Source organism: Melospiza melodia, unplaced genomic scaffold, assembly GCF_035770615.1.
Source record: "Melospiza melodia melodia isolate bMelMel2 unplaced genomic scaffold, bMelMel2.pri scaffold_46, whole genome shotgun sequence".
Taxonomy (NCBI): Eukaryota; Metazoa; Chordata; class Aves; order Passeriformes; family Passerellidae; genus Melospiza; species Melospiza melodia.
The window spans coordinates 5,935,503-5,945,973 of NW_026948783.1; positions in this window are offsets into that span (position 1 = coordinate 5,935,503).

The following is a 10,471-nucleotide window of genomic DNA, read 5'->3' on the forward strand; positions in this document are numbered from 1 at the left end:
AAGTCGGGCTGGTTTGATGGTGCAAAGTGGCTCCTGCAATCTGCCATCCAGAAGCGGGGCAGCTGAGTTTTGTTTGCCAGAGAAAAGGGCCGTGGTTTTTTTTTGGGGGCATATGGCTGGGAGTGGCCGGCTGGCTCCTTAAAATGCTCGATACGCAGGATGGTGACCAGACCCAAGGTGGCACCAGTGCCAAGTTGTGCTGTTTTTGTAGTACCAAGTGCGTCCTGCAATTTGCCATCCAGAAGAGGGGCAGTTGAGTTTTGTTTGCCAGAGAAAAGGGCCGTGGTTTGTGTTTCAGGGCATATGGCTGAGAGTGGCCGGCTGACCCCTGAAAATCCACAATAGGCAGGATGGTTCCCAGAGCCAAGGTGGCGCCAGTGCCAAGTCGGGCTGGTTTGATAGTACTAAATAGCTCCTGCAATCTGCCATCCAGGAGCGGGGCAGCTTAATTTTGTTTGCCAGGGAAACGGGCCGAGGTTTGTGTCTTGGGGCCTATGGCTGGGAGTGACCGGCTGGCTCCTTAGAATCCACGATACGCAGGATGGTTCCCAGACCAGAGGTGGCACCAGTTCCAAGTTGGGCTTGTTTGATAGTACCAAGTGGCTCCTGCAATCTGCCATCCAGAAGCGGGGTAGCTTACTTTTGTTTGCCAGGGAAACGGGCCGAGGATTTTGTCTGGGGGCCTATGGGTGGGACTGTCCGGCTGGCTCCTGAAAAGCTACGATAGGCAGGATGGTGACCAGACCCATGATGGCACCAGTGTCAAGTTGGGCTGGTTTGATAGTACCAAGTGGCTCCTGCAATCTGCCATCAAAAAGTTGGCAGGCGAGTTTTGTTTTCCAGGGAAAAGCGCCGTTGTTTGTGTTTGGGGGCCTGTGGCTGGGAGTGGCCGGCTGGCTCCCTAGAATCCACAATACGCAGGATGGTTCCCAGACCAGAGGTGGCACCAGTGCCAAGTCGGGCTAGTTTGATGGTGCAAAGTGGCTCCTGCAATCTGCCATTAAAAAGTTGGCATGCCAGTTTTGTTTTCCAGGGAAAAGCGCCGTTGTTTGTGTTTGGGGGCCTATGGCTGGGAGTGGCCAGCTGGCTCCTTAGAATCCACGATACGCAGGATGGTTCCCAGACCAGAGGTGGCACCAGTGCCAAGTCGGGCTAGTTTGATGGTGCAAAGTGGCTCCTGCAATCTGCCATCACAAAGTTGGCAGGCGAGTTTTGTTTTCCAGGGAAAAGTGCCGTTGTTTGTGTTTGGGGGCCTGTGGCTGGGAGTGGCCAGCTGGCTCCTTAGAATCCACGATACGCAGGATGGTTCCCAGACCAGAGGTGGCACCAGTTCCAAGTCGGGCTGGTTTGATAGTACCAAGTGGCTCCTGCAATCTGCCATCCAGAAGCGGGGCAGCTTACTTTTGTTTGCCAGGGAAACGGGCCGAGGTTTGTGTCTGGGGGCCTATGGCTGGGAGTGACCGGCTGGCTCCTGAAAAGCTACGATAGGCAGGATGGTTACCAGACCCATGGTGGCACCAGTGCCAAGTTGGGCTGATTTAATAGTATCAAGCGGCTCCTGCAATCTGCCATCAAAAAGTTGGCAGGCGAGTTTTGTTTTCCAGGGAAAAGTGCCGTTGATTTTTTTTGGTGGCCTGTGGCTGGGAGTGGCCGGCTGGCTCCTTAGAATCCACGATACGCAGGATGGTTCCCAGACCAGAGGTGGCACCAGTTCCAAGTCGGGCTTGTTTGATAGTACCAAGTGGCTCCTGCAATCTGCCATCCAGAAGCGGGGCAGCTTACTTTTGTTTGCAAGGGAAACGGGCCGAGGTTTTTGTCTGGGGGCCTATGGCTGGGAGTGACCGGCTGGCTCCTGAAAAGCTACGATAGGCAGGATGGTTACCAGACTCATGGTGGCACCAGTGCCACGTTGGGCTGATTTGAAAGTACCAAGCGGCTCCTGCACTCTGCCATCCAAAAGTTGGCAGGCGAGTTTTGTTTTCCAGGGAAAAGCGGTATTGTTTGTGTTTGGGTGCCTATGGCTGGGAGTGGCCGGCTGGCTAATTAGAATCCACGATACGCAGGATGGTTCCCAGACCATGGTGGCAGCAGTGCCAAGTCGGCCTAGTTTGATGGTGCAAAGTGGCTCCTGCAATCTGCCATGAAAAAGTTGGCAGGCGAGTTTTGTTTTCCAGGGAAAAGCGCCGTTGTTTGTGTTTGGGGGCCTGTGGCTGGGAGTGGCCGGCTGGCTCCCTAGAATCCACGATACGCTGGATGGTTCCCAGACCAGAGGTGGCACCAGTGCCAAGTCGGGCTGGTTTGATGGTGCAGAGTGGCTCCTGCAATCTGCCATCACAATGTTGGCAGGCGAGTTTTGTTTTCCAGGGAAAAGCGCCGTTGTTTGTGTTTGGGGGTCTGTGGCTGGGAGTGGCCGGCTGGCTAATTAGAATCCACGATACGCAGGATGGTTCCCAGACCAGAGGTGGCACCAGTGCCAAGTCGGGCTAGTTTGATGGTGCAAAGTGGCTCCTGCAATCTGCCATTAAAAAGTTGGCATGCCAGTTTTGTTTTCCAGGGAAAAGCGCCGTTGTTTGTGTTTGGGGGCCTGTGGCTGGGAGTGGCCAGCTGGCTCCTTAGAATCCACGATACGCAGGATGGTTCCCAGACCAGAGGTGGCACCAGTGCCAAGTCGGGCTGGTTTGATGGTGCAAAGTGGCTCCTCCAATCTGCCATCCTGAAGCAGGGTAGCATACTTTTTTTTGGCCAGGGAAACCCCCAGTGGTTTGTGTCTGGGGCCTATGGCTGGAAGTGACCGGCTGGCTCCTGAAAAGCTACGATAGGCAGGATGGTTACCAGACCCATGGTGGAACCAGTGCCAAGTTGGGCTGGTTTGATAGTACCAAGTGGTTCCTGCAATCTGCCATCAAAAAGTTGGCAGGCCAGTTTTGTTTTCCAGGGAAAAGCGCCGTTGTTTGTGTTTGGGGTCCTGTGGCTGGGAGTGGCCGGCTGGCTCCTTAGAATCCACGATACGCAGGATGGTTCCCAGACCAGAGGTGGCACCAGTGCCAAGTCGGGCTGGTTTGATGGGCAAAGCGGCTCCTCCAATCTGCCATCCTGAAGCAGGGTAGCATACTTTTTTTTGCCAGGGAAACCCCCAGTGCTTTGTGTCTGGGGCCTATGGCTGGAAGTGACCGGCTGGCTCCTGAAAAGCTACGATAGGCAGGATGGTTACCAGACCCATGGTGGAACCAGTGCCAAGTTGGGCTGGTTTGATAGTACCAAGTGGTTCCTGCAATCTGCCATCAAAAAGTTGGCAGGCGAGTTTTGTTTTCCAGGGAAAAGCGCCGTTGTTTTTGTTTGGGGGCCTGTGGCTGGGAATTGCCGGCTGGCTCCTTAGAATCCACGATACGCAGGATGGTTCCCAGACCAGAGGTGGCACCAGTTCCAAGTCGGGCTGGTTTGATAGTACCAAGTGGCTCCTGAAATCTGCCATCCAGAAGCGGGGCAGCTTACTTTTGTTTGCCAGGGAAACGGGCCGAGGTTTGTGTCTGGGGGCCTATGGCTGGGAGTGACCGGCTGGCTCCTGAAAAGCTACGATAGGCAGGATGGTTACCAGACCACAGGTGGCACCAGTGCCAAGTTAGGCTGATTTGATAGTACCAAGCGGCTCCTGCAATCTGTCATCAAAATGTTGGCAGGCGAGTTTTGTTTTCCAGGGAAAAGTGCCGTTAATTTTTTTTGGTGGCCTGTGGCTGGGAGTGGCCAGCTGGCTCCTTAGAATCCACGATACGCAGGATGGTTCCCAGACCAGAGGTGGCACCAGTGCCAAGTCAGGCTGGTTTGATGGTGCAAAGTGGCTCCTGCAATCTGCCATCCAGAAGCGGGGCAGCTGAGTTTTGTTTGCCAGAGAAAAGGGCCGTGGTTTTTTTTTGGGGGCATATGGCTGGGAGTGGCCGGCTGGCTTATTAAAATGCTCGATACGCAGGATGGTGACCAGACCCATGTGGCACCAGTGCCAAATTGTGCTGTTTTTGTAGTACCAAGTGCGTCCTGCAATTTGCCATCCAGAAGAGGGGCAGTTGAGTTTTGTTTGCCAGAGAAAAGGGCCGTGGTTTGTGTTTGAGGGCAAATGGCTGAGAGTGGCCGGCTGACCCCTGAAAATAAACAATAGGCAGGATGGTTCCCAGAGCCAAGGTGGCACCAGTGCCAAGTCGGGCTGGTTTGATAGTAATAAATAGCTCCTGCAATCTGATATCACAAAGTTGGCAGGCGAGTTTTGTTTTCCAGGGAAAAGCGCCGTTGTTTGTGTTTGGGGGCCTGTGGCTGGGAGTGGCCGGCTGGCTCCTTAGAATCCACGATACGCAGGATGGTTCCCAGACCAGAGGTGGCACCAGTGCCAAGTCGGGCTGGTTTGATGGTGCAAAGTGGCGCCTGCAATCTCCCATCAAAATGTTGGCAGGCGAGTTTTGTTTTCCCGGGAAAAGCGCCGTTGTTTGTTTTTGGGGGCCTATGGCTGGGAGTGGCCCGCTGGCTAATTAGAATCCACGATACGCAGGATGGTTCCCAGAGCAGAGGTGGCACCAGTGCCAAGTCGGGCTAGTTTGATTGTGCAAAGTGGCTCCTGCAATCTGCCATCAAAAAGTTTGCAGGCGAGTTTTGTTTTCCAGGGAAAAGTGCCGTTGTTTGTGTTTGGGGTCCTGTGGCTGCGAGTGGCCAGCTGGCTCCTTAGAATCCACGATACGCAGGATGGTTCCCAGACCAGAGGTGGCACCAGTTCCAAGTCGGGCTGCTTTGATAGTACCAAGTGGCTCCTGCAATCTGCCATCCAGAAGCGGGGCAGCTTACTTTTGTTTGCCAGGGAAATGGGCCGAGGTTTGTGTCTGGGGGCCTATGGCTGGGAGTGACCGGCTGGCTCCTGAAAAGCTACGATAGGCAGGATGGTTACCAGACCCATGGTGGCACCAGTGCCAAGTTGGGCTGATTTGATAGTATCAAGCGGCTCCTGCAATCTGCCATCAAAAAGTTGGCAGGCCAGTTTTGTTTTCCAGGGGAAAGCGCCATTGTTTGTGTTTGGGTGCCTATGGCTGGGAGTGGCCAGCTGGCTAATTAGAATCCACGATACGCAGGATGGTTCCCAGACCATGGTGGCAACAGTGCCAAGTCGGCCTAGTTTGATGGTGCAAAGTGGCTCCTGCAATCTGCCATCACAAAGTTGGCAGGCGAGTTTTGTTTTCCAGGGAAAAGTGCCGTTGTTTTTGTTTGGTGGACTGTGGCTGGGAGTGGCCGGCTGGCTCCTTAGAATCCACGATACGCAGGATGGTTCCCAGACCAGAGGTGGCACCAGTGCCAAGTCGGGCTAGTTTGATGGTGCAAAGTGGCTCCTGCAATCTGCCATCCAGAAGCGGGGTAGCTTACTTTTGTTTGCCAGGGAAACGGGCCGAGGTTTGTGTCTGGGGGCCTATGGGTGGGACTGACCGGCTGGCTCCTGAAAAGCTACGATAGGCAGGATGGTGACCAGACCCATGGTGGCACCAGTGCCAAGTTGGGCTGGTTTGATAGTACCAAGTGGCTCCTGCAATCTGCCATCACAAAGTTGGCAGGCGAGTTTTGTTTTCCAGGGAAAAGCGCCGTTGTTTGTGTTTGGGGGCCTATGGCTGGGAGTGGCCCGCTGGCTAATTAGAATCCACGATACGCAGGATGGTTCCCAGAGCAGAGGTGGCACCAGTGCCAAGTCGGGCTAGTTTGATGGTGCAAAGTGGCTCCTGCAATCTGCCATTAAAAAGTGTGCAGGCCTGTTTTGTTTTCCAGGGAAAAGCGCCGTTGTTTGTGTTTGGGGGCCTGTGGCTGGGAGTGGCCAGCTGTCTCCTTATCATCCACGATACGCAGGATGGTTCCCAGACCAGAGGTGGCACCAGTGCCAAGTCGGGCTGGTTTGATGGTGCAAAGTGGCTCCTGCAATCTGCCATCCAGAAGCGGGGCAGCTGAGTTTTGTTTGCCAGAGAAAAGGGCCGTGGTTTTTTTTTGGGGGCATATGGCTGGGAGTGGCCGGCTGGCTCCTTAAAATGCTCGATACGCAGGATGGTGACCAGACCCAAGGTGGCACCAGTGCCAAGTTGTGCTGTTTTTGTAGTACCAAGTGCGTCCTGCAATTTGCCATCCAGAAGAGGGGCAGTTGAGTTTTGTTTGCCAGAGAAAAGGGCCGTGGTTTGTGTTTCAGGGCATATGGCTGAGAGTGGCCGGCTGACCCCTGAAAATCCACAATAGGCAGGATGGTTCCCAGAGCCAAGGTGGCGCCAGTGCCAAGTCGGGCTGGTTTGATAGTACTAAATAGCTCCTGCAATCTGCCATCCAGGAGCGGGGCAGCTTAATTTTGTTTGCCAGGGAAACGGGCCGAGGTTTGTGTCTGGGGGCCTATGGCTGGGAGTGACCGGCTGGCTCCTTAGAATCCACGATACGCAGGATGGTTCCCAGACCAGAGGTGGCACCAGTTCCAAGTCGGGCTGGTTTGATAGTACCAAGTGGCTCCTGCAATCTGCCATGAAAAAGTTTGCAGGCGAGTTTGGTTTTCCAGGGAAAAGTGCCGTTGTTTGTGTTTGGGGGCCTGTGGCTGGGAGTGGCCGGCTGGCTCCTTAGAATCCACGATACGCAGGATGGTTCCCAGAGCAGAGGTGGCACCAGTTCCAAGTCGGGCTGGTTTGATAGTACCAAGTGGCTCCTGCAATCTGCCATCCAGAAGCGGGGTAGCTTACTTTTGTTTGCAAGGGAAACGGGCCGAGGTTTGTGTCTGGGGGCCTATGGCTGGGAGTGACCGGCTGGCTCCTGAAAAGCTACGATAGGCAGGATGGTTTCCAGACCCATGGTGGCACCAGTGCCAAGTTGGGCTGATTTGATAGTATCAAGCGGCTCCTGCAATCTGCCATCAAAATTTGGCAGGCGAGTTTTGTTTTCCAGGGAAAAGTGCCGTTGATTATTTTGGTGGCCTGTGGCTGGGAGTGGCCGGATGGCTCCTTAGAATCTACGATACGCAGGATGGTTCCCAGACCTGAGGTGGCACCAGTTCCAAGTCGGGCTTGTTTGATAGTACCAAGTGGCTCCTGCAATCTGCCATCCAGAAGCGGGGCAGCTTACTTTTGTTGGCAAGGGAAACGGGCCGAGGTTTTTGTCTGGGGGCCTATGGCTGGGAGTGACTGGCTGGCTCCTGAAAAGCTACGATAGGCAGGATGTTTACCAGACTCATGGTGGCACCAGTGCCACGTTGGGCTGATTTGATAGTACCAAGCGGCTCCTGCAATCTGCCATCAAAAAGTTGGCAGGCGAGTATTGTTTTCCAGGGGAAAGCGCCATTGTTTGTGTTTGGGTGCCTATGGCTGGGAGTGGCCGGCTGGCTAATTAGAATCCACGATATGCAGGATGGTTCCCAGACCATGGTGGCACCAGTGCCAAGTCGGGCTAGTTTGATGGTGCAAAGTGGCTCCTGCAATCTGCCATCCAGAAGCGGGGTAGCTTACTTTTGTTTGCCAGGGAAACGGGCCGAGGTTTGTGTCTGGGGGCCTATGGCTGGAAGTGACCGGCTGGCTCCTGTAAAGCTGCGAGAGGCAGGACGGTTACCAGACCCATGGTGGCACCAGTGCCAAGTCGGGCTGGTTTGATGGTGCAAAGTGGCTCCTGCAATCTGCCATCAAAATGTTGGCAGGCGAGTTTTGTTTTCCAGGGAAAAGCGACGTTGTTTGTGTTTGGGGGCCTGTGGCTGGGAGTGCCCGGCTGGCTAATTAGAATCCACGATACGCAGGATGGTTCCCAGACCAGAGGTGGCACCAGTGCCAAGTCGGGCTAGTTTGATGGTGCAAAGTGGCTCCTGCAATCTGCCATTAAAAAGTTGGCAGGCCAGTTTTGTTTTCCAGGGAAAAGCGCCGTTGTTTGTGTTTGGGGGCCTGTGGCTGGGAGTGGCCGGCTGTCTCCTTATAATCCACGATACGCAGGATGGTTCCCAGAGCAGAGGTGGCACCAGTGCCAAGTCGGGCTGGTTTGATGGTGCAAAGTGGCTCCTGCAATCTGCCATCCAGAAGCGGGGCAGCTGAGTTTTGTTTGCCAGAGAAAAAGGGCCGTGGTTTGTTTTTGGGGACATATGGCTGGGAGTGGCCGACTGGCTCCTTAAAATGCTCGATACGAAGGATGGTGACCAGACCCAAGGTGGCACCAGTGCCAAGTTGTGCTGTTTGTGTAGTACCAAGTGCGTCCTGCAATTTGCCATCCAGAAGAGGGGCAGTTGAGTTTTGTTTGCCAGACAAAAGGGCCGTGGTTTGTGTTTGAGGGCATATGGCTGAGAGTGGCCGGCTGACCCCTGAAAATCCACAATAGGCAGGATGGTTCCCAGACCAGAGGTGGCACCAGTGCCAAGTCGGGCTGGTTTGATGGTGCAAAGTGGCTCCTGCAATCTGCCATCCTGAAGCGGGGTAGCATACTTTTGTTTGCCAGGGAAACCCCCAGTGCTTTGTGTCTGGGGCCTATGGCTGGAAGTGACCGGCTGGCTCCTGAAAAGCTACGATAGGCAGGATGATTAACAGACCCATGGTGGAACCAGTGCCAAGTTGGGCTGGTTTGATGGTGCAAAGTGGCTCCTGCAATCTGCCATCCAGAAGCGGGGTAGCTTACTTTTGTTTGCCAGGGAAACGGGCCGAGGTTTTTGTCTGGGGGCCTATGGCTGGGAGTGACTGGCTGGCTCCTGAAAAGCTACGATAGGCAGGATGGTTACCAGACTCATGGTGGCACCAGTGCCACGTTGGGCTGATTTGATAGTACCAAGCGGCTCCTGCAATCTGCCATCAAAAAGTTGGCAGGCGAGTATTGTTTTCCAGGGGAAAGCGCCATTGTTTTTGTTTGGGTGCCTATGGCTGGGAGTGGCCGGCTGGCTAATTAGAATCCACGATATGCAGGATGGTTCCCAGACCATGGTGGCACCAGTGCCAAGTCGGGCTAGTTTGATGGTGCAAAGTGGCTCCTGCAATCTGCCATCCAGAAGCGGGGTAGCTTACTTTTGTTTGCCAGGGAAACGGGCCGAGGTTTGTGTCTGGGGGCCTATGGCTGCAAGTGACCGGCTGGCTCCTGTAAAGCTGCGATAGGCAGGACGGTTACCAGACCCATGGTGGCACCAGTGCCAAGTCGGGCTGGTTTGATGGTGCAAAGTGGCTCCTGCAATCTGCCATCAAAATGTTGGCAGGCGAGTTTTGTTTTCCAGGGAAAAGCGACGTTGTTTGTGTTTGGGGGCCTGTGGCTGGGAGTGCCCGGCTGGCTAATTAGAATCCACGATACGCAGGATGGTTCCCAGACCAGAGGTGGCACCAGTGCCAAGTCGGGCTAGTTTGATGGTGCAAAGTGGCTCCTGCAATCTGCCATTAAAAAGTTGGCAGGCCAGTTTTGTTTTCCAGGGAAAAGCGCCGTTGTTTGTGTTTGGGGGCCTGTGGCTGGGAGTGGCCGGCTGTCTCCTTATAATCCACGATACGCAGGATGGTTCCCAGAGCAGAGGTGGCACCAGTGCCAAGTCGGGCTGGTTTGATGGTGCAAAGTGGCTCCTGCAATCTGCCATCCAGAAGCGGGGCAGCTGAGTTTTGTTTGCCAGAGAAAAAGGGCCGTGGTTTGTTTTTGGGGACATATGGCTGGGAGTGGCCGACTGGCTCCTTAAAATGCTCGATACGAAGGATGGTGACCAGACCCAAGGTGGCACCAGTGCCAAGTTGTGCTGTTTGTGTAGTACCAAGTGCGTCCTGCAATTTGCCATCCAGAAGAGGGGCAGTTGAGTTTTGTTTGCCAGACAAAAGGGCCGTGGTTTGTGTTTGAGGGCATATGGCTGAGAGTGGCCGGCTGACCCCTGAAAATCCACAATAGGCAGGATGGTTCCCAGACCAGAGGTGGCACCAGTGCCAAGTCGGGCTGGTTTGATGGTGCAAAGTGGCTCCTGCAATCTGCCATCCTGAAGCGGGGTAGCATACTTTTGTTTGCCAGGGAAACCCCCAGTGCTTTGTGTCTGGGGGCCTATGGCTGGAAGTGACCGGCTGGCTCCTGAAAAGCTACGATAGGCAGGATGATTAACAGACCCATGGTGGAACCAGTGCCAAGTTGGGCTGGTTTGATAGTACCAAGTAGTTCCTGCAATCTGCCATCAAAAAGTTGGCAGGCCAGTTTTGTTTTCCAGGGAAAAGTGCCGTTGATTTTGTTTGGTGGACTGTGGCTGGGAGTGGCCGGCTGGCTCCTTAGAATCCACGATACGCAGGATGGTTCCCAGACCAGAGGTGGCACCAATTCCAAGTAGGGCTTGTTTGATAGTACCAAGTGGCTCCTGCAATCTGCCATCCAGAAGCGGGGCAGCTTACTTTTTTTTGCCAGGAAAACGGGCCGAGGTTTGTGTCTGGGGGCCTATGGCTGGGAGTGACTGGCTGGCTCCTGAAAAGCTACGATAGGCAGGATGGTTACCAGACTCATGGTGGAACCAGTGCCA